The sequence below is a fragment of the Lepidothrix coronata genome, unplaced genomic scaffold (genome assembly GCF_001604755.1).
Source record: "Lepidothrix coronata isolate B3197 unplaced genomic scaffold, Lepidothrix_coronata-1.0 Scaffold46, whole genome shotgun sequence".
Lineage (NCBI taxonomy): Eukaryota > Metazoa > Chordata > Aves > Passeriformes > Pipridae > Lepidothrix > Lepidothrix coronata.
In genome coordinates this window covers 2,367,837-2,378,933 of record NW_016690226.1, presented here as the reverse complement: position 1 = coordinate 2,378,933, position 11,097 = coordinate 2,367,837, and positions in this window count along the sequence as shown.

The following is an 11,097-nucleotide window of genomic DNA, read 5'->3' as shown; positions in this document are numbered from 1 at the left end:
TGCAGCGCTTTATTGCTCAATGTCCTTTCACAGTTGATAAATTACATCTACTCTGAAGCATGCCAGCATCCTGAGAAGTTTTGCTGGCTTCCAATGGTGTGGACCTGTTTGGTTCCTGTGGCCAACCTAGCAGGCAAGAAGGTCATGGAAAATAATACCTAATTTGGGACCACTGTTATATGATCCCCAGATAAATCAGTGCATGGAATGCAGCCTGACTACTGTTCTTAGGTTCTGTCATGGCTCTGAATCACGAGTTTTGCCCAACAGCGCTGGTTAAATAAGAAAGTCCTCTGGTCAACTCTGCCATATATTAACCAGAACTCATTTAATATGCTTCTTCTAATCAGTATAGTAGCACAGTGGTAACTACGGTTATTATCCGGTTGTTTTTCAATTCCTTCTTTCTGAAGCCAAATAAATTATGGCAGAAGTTCTTTGTAGCAGCAAAATCAAACAATGAAAGGCTAGAGATTGCTGAATTCAATACTTTCTGCACAGTCTTCCCTTATTCCCCCATTCTCAAAATAAGACTTTCCAGCAGATCCTGTAACTGGTAGTAAATAGTTTCTGCTTCAACATTTTTTTTTTAATTTTTTTGCATTAACTTTGTGTGGCCCCCTGGCGTTCTATTTTGAGTATAACCCGAGATTTACTTTTGAATAATTCACTTTCTTTCAGATGTTATAATGTCCACACCATAGCATCTGACCATTTCCCAAACAAATTTTCTGTGGCCTAAGGCAGGCAGTGGTACTATCCCCTTCTTACAGATGGGCAAACTGGTGCACAGTGAGGTTATGGCCAAGTCTGTCAGATGTATTCACTGATTAGGGAGTATTCATGACCGAGCCTTGGCTTCCCCACATGTTTGTGTAGTCCTGGGGCCTTCATACGGCTAAGGTGGAGCTCTGTTCACCTTCAGTTGCTGCTGGTTCAACACAGACATTTGGCTGGTGTCTACCTTAAATACATATTCAACTGAATGTTTTGGTTTATGTACAGCATGGGGGAGCTCAAACAGCTTTACAGATAACATTCAGTTTTTCAGAAAGGCATTTAACAGCTTTACCATTGTTTCTGTCTGCCTGCCCACCTCCCACCTACATCTGCCTTGTTTATGCTGAGGATGTAAAATGTCAACCTGACAGTTCAAATGTGGCAAAATACCAAAAAAATGTGAATAATGGGAAATCTCCATCTGAGGCTGCCTAACATGGCACCACCTTCCATCACTGAGAAAATATGGATCCAAAAGAGAGTTTGCTATACTGTTTCAGCCTCTGGAAGACCCATGACAATGGATGCAACCCTTTGCCATTACCAGTCTTAGCCATTTTAAACTCCTGCCTTAGAAGCAGGGCTGTGTGTATGTGTTTGTATATAGATAAGTGTGTGTTGTTACATGAAGAGCTGTGGGCTTGAGGGGACATAATTCCTATCTTCTGATAGAACTCTATTTTCTTTCACTCTCTAAATTCAGGCATACAAAATACACTACCTATTTTCTATTGTTCATATCTAAATTGTCTCCAGACCCTCAGGATGATGATGAATTCCAGTATAATACTTTGTTATACATCTGTGGCATGGCCTAAGAGTGCTACATTTTATCTCTGAAGATAATTTCTTTGTGATTTCATCTTTTTTGTATTCATCAGCTTGTGAGCATGCAAGACACTGCCTCTGTGATGAGAACTGTTTCATCCATAGCATCATTTCTTTCTCCAGCACATCATAAGGACAATAAAAGAACAGTGGTTTTAGCAGCCATTTCCCCCAGCCTGCACAACAGGCTGTTAGAATTTCGAGCATGATTCTATATGTCAAAAGTATGTAAAATGTCAGACTTTTCAAAAGTTCTAAGTGATTAGAGGTGCCTTATGTTCTTAGCATCCAACATTAGACATGTTAAGGATCTTGATAGGAATACACTGTAAAGAAGCTTAACTTTCACAGGGAATTGCATTATCAAGACAGCATCAGTTATACCAAAGTAATAAAGTCATCAATTACCTTGAGATTGGCTTAAAAATCATAAAACCTCAAAGAGTAAAGAAAGATGAGAAACAGCAGGGGGCTGGAGATTTGATAGAAATAAATACCAGACTGATTCACAAAATTAGGGCAGCTTGTTTGCAGTGGGTGGGAGCTTGGATGACAGCTCCCTGGCAGAAACATGGCAGAGCTGGACACGCAGCTCTTCCCTCGAAATGTTTTCCTGAACTTGACTGGAACTTCAATGCCTGTGGAAATATTTCCAAGTGCTTATGATATGACCAGCCAGCAGGCACCGCTCTAGGATCAGCAATTGCTTGGCTGCTGTGGAATCTGACAAAGCTCCTTGCAGTCCCTTCCCACTCCCTTTTACGGGTGAATGGTGTTGTGATAGTTCAAGGCAACCTCAAGGCACCAGTTCACCTGGCCTAGAAAGTTCAGGCAAGGCCTCAGGGGGCTGTGAGCTGGGGAGTGTGTGTATTTACCTGCTTCCTGATACAGGGAAGAGGTTGCCACAAGATTTAAGCTTGGTTACTGCAAGCAGTTCTTGGGCTTCTGCTGGGTTTCAGGACACCCAGATATGGCAATGAAGCATTGCTGGCAGACAGTTTGACAGGAGGGAGGTAATTTTAATAGATTACTATTTAATCTTTAAAAAATTTAATCTTAACAGATTATTAATTAATCTCCAATCTTGGTGCTTGGAGATTTCTGGAGGAGCTACCTCCTAAGAATTAGGAAAACAGATTTCCTGAGGAAAGGCTTTTGCTTACTGAATTGGATTTAGCCCTTGAAGTATCCAGCGACTTGCAACCCTTGTGCAAACATGGTTTGTGTACCCCTCAGCCACATGTAGACATGACCTTTTCGATTACATGTCTTTCAGTACAGCTGCAACAACACCCTGACCCCCTGTTCCCCCCTCCCACTCCCTGTCACCCTTCCCTCCACCTTCTCATCATACAGGTTTTGATCCCAGGCTATTAAGGCAATGCAAAGCCTGCATATTGCAGTCTAGCTGTAATTAAACCTCCCAGTCACAGAATTAGTTTAAACAGGTACAGCTGGAAATTACTGAAATTTTTCTTTACTGCCTTCTGGTCTTAGACCAGAGCAGGAGTGCTGCTGCCTCCCTGGAGCAGGTAGGAGAGGGAGCTGTAGGAAGAGGGCAGAGAAGGGACAATTTTGTCAGCTAGAAACTGAGTGACCTTTCTGCTTTTTGGACTGAAGTGGGACCATTTCCTCTATGTGCTGACATTTGCTACAGCCTTGTCCTTCTGCTGCTTTCTTCACCTCTGCTTCACTTTGTAACTGCCTTTTGTTTTGTTGGTTTACTCCACCCCTCCCCATCCTTCTTCCCTTCAGCATCTCCTCTCTAGGGATTCCTCTGCATGAATCTGGCCAACTCAGGAGACACAGAAAGAACAGCCATTCCTCTGCTTTTGTTGCCTAGTCCTCCCCATTCCTGTAGGTTGGGTCTGTCTTATTTCAAATCTCATGCCACTTACGGCTTCTGTTTGAGAAGATGAAAAAGGTACGAGGATCTTTTTTTCTTTTCTTCTTCCTGTGCATATCTCCTGGGGTACTCAGAGTTTGACCTCTGTGGATTCTCACACCCTGGCTGGAGCTGGGGGAAAATCAGCTCTTGAATAGCACATAATTTCTTACTGATATTTTGTGCGTCATTTTGTTACTGTGTTTATGCAGTTGTTGCTTGCAAACAGCACGTTGTGAGTTTGGCTCCATTTCCCCTCCCCTCTCCAATCCTCCGCCGCCCTGTTCTTGCCCTCTTGTCTTTGTTTGGTCCTGGTTTTGTCATGATCTAGACAGACTGGAGACTTTTAGGCTCCTGAAGACCTGCATTTCTAATGTAAGAAAACAAGTGGAAAAATGCTTAATCTTTTTCCATTGAAATCCTACAGGTTCCTTAATCTATTACAAAGGCACATAGAGGGCATAAGTGGCATTTCTTTTCCTTTGATGGTCATCTTTAAGGGTGGCGAGAGGGGGAGCAGAGACAATTCAGTTGATAAATCAAGAAACCAAGAGGTAGGATTCCTGATTTCTGCTCTTGAAAATCTTCTGCCACTTGTTGGTTGTCTCACTCGGAGCTTGTCACTTACATGTTTTTGTCAAAGTTTACCTAACTGTTAAAGTATAGCTGTTGCACTTGCCTGCAGGAGGTGATTATGGAAAAGGTAACATTTCCCTTAACGGCTGAGCTGAAGTCGATTTAATTTGCAATTTGTTATGAAATGGTAGGTATTGTTTTACCTTCCTTCATCCCCAGGCCGGGGGAACGGGTACAGTGAGTTCCAGAGATAAATGGTCAGCCAAATAATTACAGCCTGGCTCCTAGGAATGGTTTGAGGATTAATGGCTGTTTGTACAGCACTTCAAGATGCTTAGCTGAAATGTGCTTTGAACTCTGGGCATTTCAGGCTGCAGGTGATGGGTACCCCCAGGGTCTGGCAGAGGTCAACACTCAGAGGATATCAGATCTTTTGAAGCAGACATGCAGCTCCAGGAATGTGGATGGCCAGACTCATGGGGGAGGCTTATTTTAGACCTGAGAAATGCTCCTATGTAGAATGGGAAGGTAATGTGGAGAGCCTGTCCCTTCAGGCTCACTGCTTTTAAGCAGATGTGCCTGTTTGAAAGAGAGACCCAAGGAATAATACATCCCGTGAATGTTTCTCTAGCCATCTTTCTGGTCTTTCTGTTGATCAGCAGTGTCCCAGCTGGTAAGAAGTCAGTGCTCAGCTGTCACAGATGTAAGAAGAAAACAGCTTGAGCTGCCTTCTGATGCCAGCCAGAGTTTCCTCGGACTTTTCTCCTGAGGACCCCATTTGCATTAAGCCAGAGCACCGCATTTCAGGTGTTTTGGGGCTAATATGCCATGAACGACCTCAGCTTCTCTGAGCTGGGACATTTGCTATCATTATCATGAGTGAGGAAACTTTTCTGTCGGGTGCCTGCAAAGTGTTGGAGTCCCAGCCTGGCTTTTACAGCTCTAGAAGGAAGTGCCAAATGTATTGTTTTCTAATCTTGCTGCAGAGATTTTTAGTGGGGAAGCTGTGCTCTGGGAGACAGTATAAGATACAGAAGGATCCAGCCAGCTTTCACTTGTCTGACTACACAAGCAGCTGTCAAGGGCCAGGTACTTGGGGAAAGTTCTCCCTGTCCCATGGGAGAAGCATGTGCATTTGTAATGATCCTTGAGTGCAGCAGCCACTAATGGTGCAGGAGGGAAGAATCTCTCTCTGGGTCACAGAAGTCCCTTGGAGTGGTGCGGGGAGCAGTTCAAGGCTCCCAGCATTGTCCAGAGCAGCAGCTGGTGGTGCTGTGTGACAAGGCTCTCCTGACACTGAGGTACAGGGACTGTCAGGGTACTGACTATGTTAGCAACTGCAGTGGCCATGGGAAAATGGAGGGCATGTTATGCTGACGGATCTTAACTGAACAGATACAGCGAGTCTATCCCAAATCCTTTGCTACTCATACCAAATACTTTGCTACTGTGGGGGAAGGGAGCGCAGCATATCTCCTCTCTGCTGTACAAGGTTTCAGAACATCCAGCACCTCTACAGAACATCCTCTGGTCTTTTGTAGTCTTCATGTAAAAGGCATGACCTAATCTTCTGTCTGCTCAGTTCTCAGCCACACAGAAGGCTCTTCATCTGGTAGGAATGCATTCCTGGTGCTGAATGTCCCCTCCTTAGTATTTTCAACCTCCCTTTAAGGTTAGGAGATGACACTGATCCATGCTAGTTCATATGTTGCTGAATCAGTCCTCTTTGCAGTATGTCCAATATTTTCTTGCTAAAAAGTCTTTTAAATGGCTGCTGATAGTCAGGGACCTCAATGTCAATATTGTCCATCTAGCTGGGGAGAATACATTAGGAAACAGACCTGTCATCTGATCTTTGACAACCCTTTCTTTTGAAGCTTTGAGTCTTGGTTATGGTTAATGCAGATAAAAGTGTCCATTCCCACCATCCCTGTCTCTGGAAAGCAGCACACTGAAGAGGAATGAAGGGCCATTGGGAATACTAAGCATCATTTTATTATGACCTTTACAGAGACAGTGGGAGAATGGAGGAGGAACACAAGCAAGACAATATAAAACCACATGGACAGTGCTTAAGGTGGAGAGTACAAACCCAAAGAGACTTCCAGAGACAAACAAATGGGAGAAGAGGAAGAAAGATGGAAACAGGAGACTGAGCAAGACAGGCAAGGAATGGCAGAGCCATCTTCTTCGGGTTTATCCAGGGAGTGGCAGAAGCAGACCTGGGGCTCTCCATCCATGAAAAAAACCCAGCCTTCTGCTCACCATTCTCCCATTTTCCTGAAATCTCTGCTTTTGCTCCTCCAGGCAACCATTAATCTAATATTAAGCCCCTTAACCTCTCTAATTGTTCTCTTTCAGTGTCAGCTGGTTTCCTATTAACCTTTCAATCTCTCAGTAATGCAGTTACTTCTGACTCCAGCCAGACCCGGCTCTAAAGCTTTACCTCCGGCAGTGAATTTTCCAAGCTTTCACTTTTTTTTCTCTTTCTTTTCGGTAATGATTATTACTGCTGTTAAGGAGCCAGTTTGAACCAGCCTCTAAGTGCACAGGGCTGAACCAGCTGGAGTCTATAAATAGCCCTTCGCTAACCTTGCACCTTATTTCATTAAGTTGATTGGCTTCCCTCTCTCCACTTCATTGCATCTCTATCTCTCTCTCCCCTCTCCATTATTGATGCTGGTTCTTTTGTTGCTATCTGAGACACCTGCTTGTTGATAGCAGGGTAGATCAGGCCTAGGTTTTTCCCTCCTGAACAAAATAGTGTTGTTGCTGGGGAAGCATCTCTAGAGTTTCATAACAGGGGGAAAGCAGAGGGTGAGGCTGGTCTGAGACAGCAAGTAGGAAAACTTCCACACCATGCAATAGGAAATTGCGTCGCTGAGCGCCAGTCACAGGAACAGAGTTTGCCACCCGTAGTCTGGGTTTCTCCTGTGACACTTACTGAGGTTATACTTGAATGCAGTCTCTTGTGCAAACCTCGTTGTGCTATATCAAAGCCAAGGCATCTGTCCAAGGACAAATGGCACTGCTGTTCAAATCAAGCAGACATACAGTACCCGCAATGCAATGTGAACTGTCTGCTGTATCTGAGACCAGTCTTCTTTGACATCACTAAACAATATACTACTTCTGCTTGACCCTGCAACTTAGCAGAGCGTAGTTTGCTTCACTGACCATCACCGTGCCTCAGCTCAACAGCATTTTCATGCTGTGTCTCTTCTAATTTACCCACTTCTTTTAGTGCTAATGCAGTTTTTGAGCTCTGCTCAACCCTGCTGCCTCTCTGCCTCTCCCCAGGGCCTGCACACTGGTCCTTTTTTTTTTTCCAAAATACAATGAATGTTTGCAGCAAAGACTGAGTTGAGCAGTTGCATAAACTGACCTGACATCTCTGAGGTCAATGTAAATCACAAACCAGAGCTCAACATCACAAGGCTGTGTCTGAGTGGCACTTGCAAACTGCTCATGTGCAGCAATGTAGTGGGGCAGAGCATCTGCCAGTGCCCACAAGTACTAGGGTGCTATTGCAGTAACATAACAGGATTTGTTTGGTGGATTCAGCAACAGCAGTGGCTTCTACAGGTAGAGAAACACCATCTTATTGTAGAAGAGCTGGGATTAGTGATCCAGTCATGCCTCTATTTTGCTCCCTGAGGAGGGGCAAGTTCTTTCCCCATGAAGCCTTATTTTTCACCAAAGAGAGAGATTTAGAGGTAACTTTTCCAATATGTGCTTAGGCTGACGTTTATAGCCCTTTGCTTCAGCTCAAAAGGATTTGTGTGTCTAAAAGCTCTTCTGTTTTTTTTCTAGCCGTATCATTTGTCTAACACCAGCTGTTACCTTTCCCTGAGAGTCCTGCCTCAAAGTCAACAGCAACTTACCAAAATAATAGGAGCTATTCTCTTCTGCTCTCTGTACAGCTCTGTGTGCCCCTACTTGCTCACTTACTGCTATTCCTTGTTGTTGGAAGGGCAGATTCTGGCACCAACAAGCCTTTGTCTTATTTTCTGGCAAACAACCTCAGTCTGCAACAAGGCAGGAAAGACAAACAGTGAAGAAATGAGAGCTAGTAAAGCTGGGGTTAGAGGAGAAGGTTAACTTCTGGTGGCTTCTTTTTTTCACCGCTGAGTTTGACGTGAGAAAGGTTTTGTATAGGCACTGCATGTGTGGAAAGCACACTCCCTCCACCCCCTCGAGGGCAGGTGGCAGCTGGCATTCACAACCTGTTTAATAATACAGGTTCTCCAGAATGGCTGTGCGCTCATTTTCCGTCGCTCACAGCCTCCTTGCCTTCATGCTTATCCTTTTAAATCCTTGGGCTTCGCCTTTGCTCCCCAAGCACCCAGGTCTCAGCAGGACAAAGGAGCCTCCCTGGGTGCTGCAGTGGGACCCCAGGGTGGTCACTGGGGCAGTACCTCCCTCCTGCCTGCCCCTCAGCCCTCCCAGTGACCACTTTGGTTGCCGTGAGTTTTGTATGGAGCTCAGGAACTTTCACGTCGTGGCTCTGGGTGCCTCAGGGTGAGTGGGTTGGTGGCTGAGCCAGACTCTGGCCTTGCTTATGAAGGCTGGAATCCAGCCCACGATATCGTCCATCATTTGTGGTGGGAAGAGGAGGTCCAGAGGACTCTCTGTCCCTGCTGAACGGGGACAAAGCTCCTGAGGCCAGTCAGCACCCTGCTAACAGAGCCCCAGCAGAACGAGGGGTGCAACTTGCCCATAGAGGAGAACTCAGGGTCTGAGTCAAGCTGAGTACTACTCCCACACACACCACTCACATACTGTCACGGTTTGTTGGCTGCTCAGAGCCCCTTCAAGGGAGGATTCCACGCTGCCTCTGGGAAAGTCAAAGCCCATGGAAAGCCCATTTGATTCACTGATGAGCATGCTGCCCTTCTGCAGTGGGCACTGTGTTGTTCCTAGCTGCTGGGAGACAGGAGCAGGACTGACCTGTGCCAGCAAAGCCTGGCAGAATGGTGGCATGTGGTTGCAGAGTGACATGGTCTGCCTGCTAAAAATGCTGCCTTTCAGTGAAGGTGATCCAGAATGCTGTGGAGCAGAACACATACTCAGAGGGTAAGCTGATGGGAGATGCAAATTCCATTGCAAAACAACTCCTGCTTTTTTGATCTGTATTATGACAAGTGAATGGTATCAGACCCTGTGTTAGCCACATCCCAGCTGCCCATTTTCCCTGGCTTCTATGGTCAGTCCCATCTATTCCACTTCCCTTGGGAAGCTTCCTAAATATTTATCCCAGTGATCAATCATATGACCCTACTGTAGCAATGTGATACAGCTTTAGTTGTGCTAATCAGCTTAGCTTGGGCCCCTGACCCCTGTCATCTTATTTTAGGAGAAGACTTTACACAGTGCCTGGTAAGGGCTGTTCAGTCCAGAGGATTTAAATCCAAAGTGAGAAATAGCAACACAGACTTTTGCTTTTTTATTTTGTAGCCAGAACTCAGTTTACCATTATTCTGATTTGTGATTTCTCTAGGAGGAGTTGCGCTTTGAATAACAGGCAAAAGTTTCAGTTGCATGGTAAAATATTTGACTCTTTTGACTCTTAACAAAAAAACACCCTAGATAGTAAATGATGAGTGCTTTGGCTGAAGAACTTAAGAGATGTTCAGTCATCCAAATGGACTCGGACACTGAATCACTTCCCTCCTTTCTCCTCTGAGCTCTAAATGAGGTCCTTTCAAACAAAATGGGCTGTAGGGGAGAGAATAGTGTATAGTGCAGGAGACTAGAAATATTTGTCTTGAACCTCTGGGGGTTTTGTTGGGGAGATATCAGAGGAAGTTGGATCTAAAGAGACATGTATTCTTGGAGTGTTTTTTTTCTCCACAGAGAGACATCTCTACTCCAAGGCACCAGGAAAAGTCAGAGATGAATGAGCAGCCACAAGCAGCCAAGACCCCAGCTCATCAGCTGGTCAGCCACTCCTACTCGTGGTAGAAACTATGCCGATACCTGAGTCTCTTTCCAATGCTCAGGGAGTGCAGTGCAAGCCCTACAGACATTATATGAAAATATGAACTATATCATGCCTGGAGGAACTTGCTTTATTATAGACATGAGTACTAACAACATCACTCCGTAATCTCTGAAGAGAACAGACTGGCTTTGTAAGGGAGAGACAGATGAAGGCAAATTAACCACACTGAGGGCAAATTAACTGTACTGGGGTAAAAGAACAACTGGAAATATGTTGTTGTGTAAGAGGAGGGTCTGACAGAAATTGAGCACTTTCTAAAGCCTGGGAGCTACTATCAGTGGTGAATTCTGTCATCAGCCCTGCCAGTGAACGCCCAGTGGTCTGCCAGGGCAGGGAACATCTCCAGACCTGCCTGAGGACTTGCCCAGCCTAGTTGCTGCAGCAGCCTCATCTCCTGAGTTTCTGAAGCACCATCTGGATGCAACAGGAAGATTTTCAAACTCTGTTTGCCACATCTCCAACCCTTCCCCCTCTCTGTGAAGCATGTCTTTGAGTCAGTTAACTATCCTGCTTTCTCAGCAGATGAAAAGATCCTCGTTTTTAGCATCCCAGGGAAGACATGGCAACTGCCCAGGTGTAGTAGCAGACTTTGAACATCCTCAAGGTTTTGAACTTGTGTTGTCCTCTTGACACCCATGACTTGAATATAGTCTGGAACTGATTAACTTGGTTCCTTCAATCTCTGGAAGGGAATGTTCTTTCTGCAGTTAAATATTTACTCATCACTGCGCATAGACCAGGCATTACAGAAGCCTGGGCAGCATTTGCATTTTCTTCCCATCAATTGAAATTAAAAGGATCATCCTCTAGTATTTTAGTGCTGCCACTTCCATCCTTGGTGGTAGTCCAGTCATGCCCTGTTCAACTTCGCTATCCTGTTAGCTTCAGCAACATTCCTAAACCATGAGATTTGTAGCCCGCACCACGGGGAGCCCACATTGCACATCCAACAGATTCTTCGGTTCCAAGGACATGGCATAAATCCCATTTCTGAAAATAATGTGTCTCTAGCACTTACAAATGC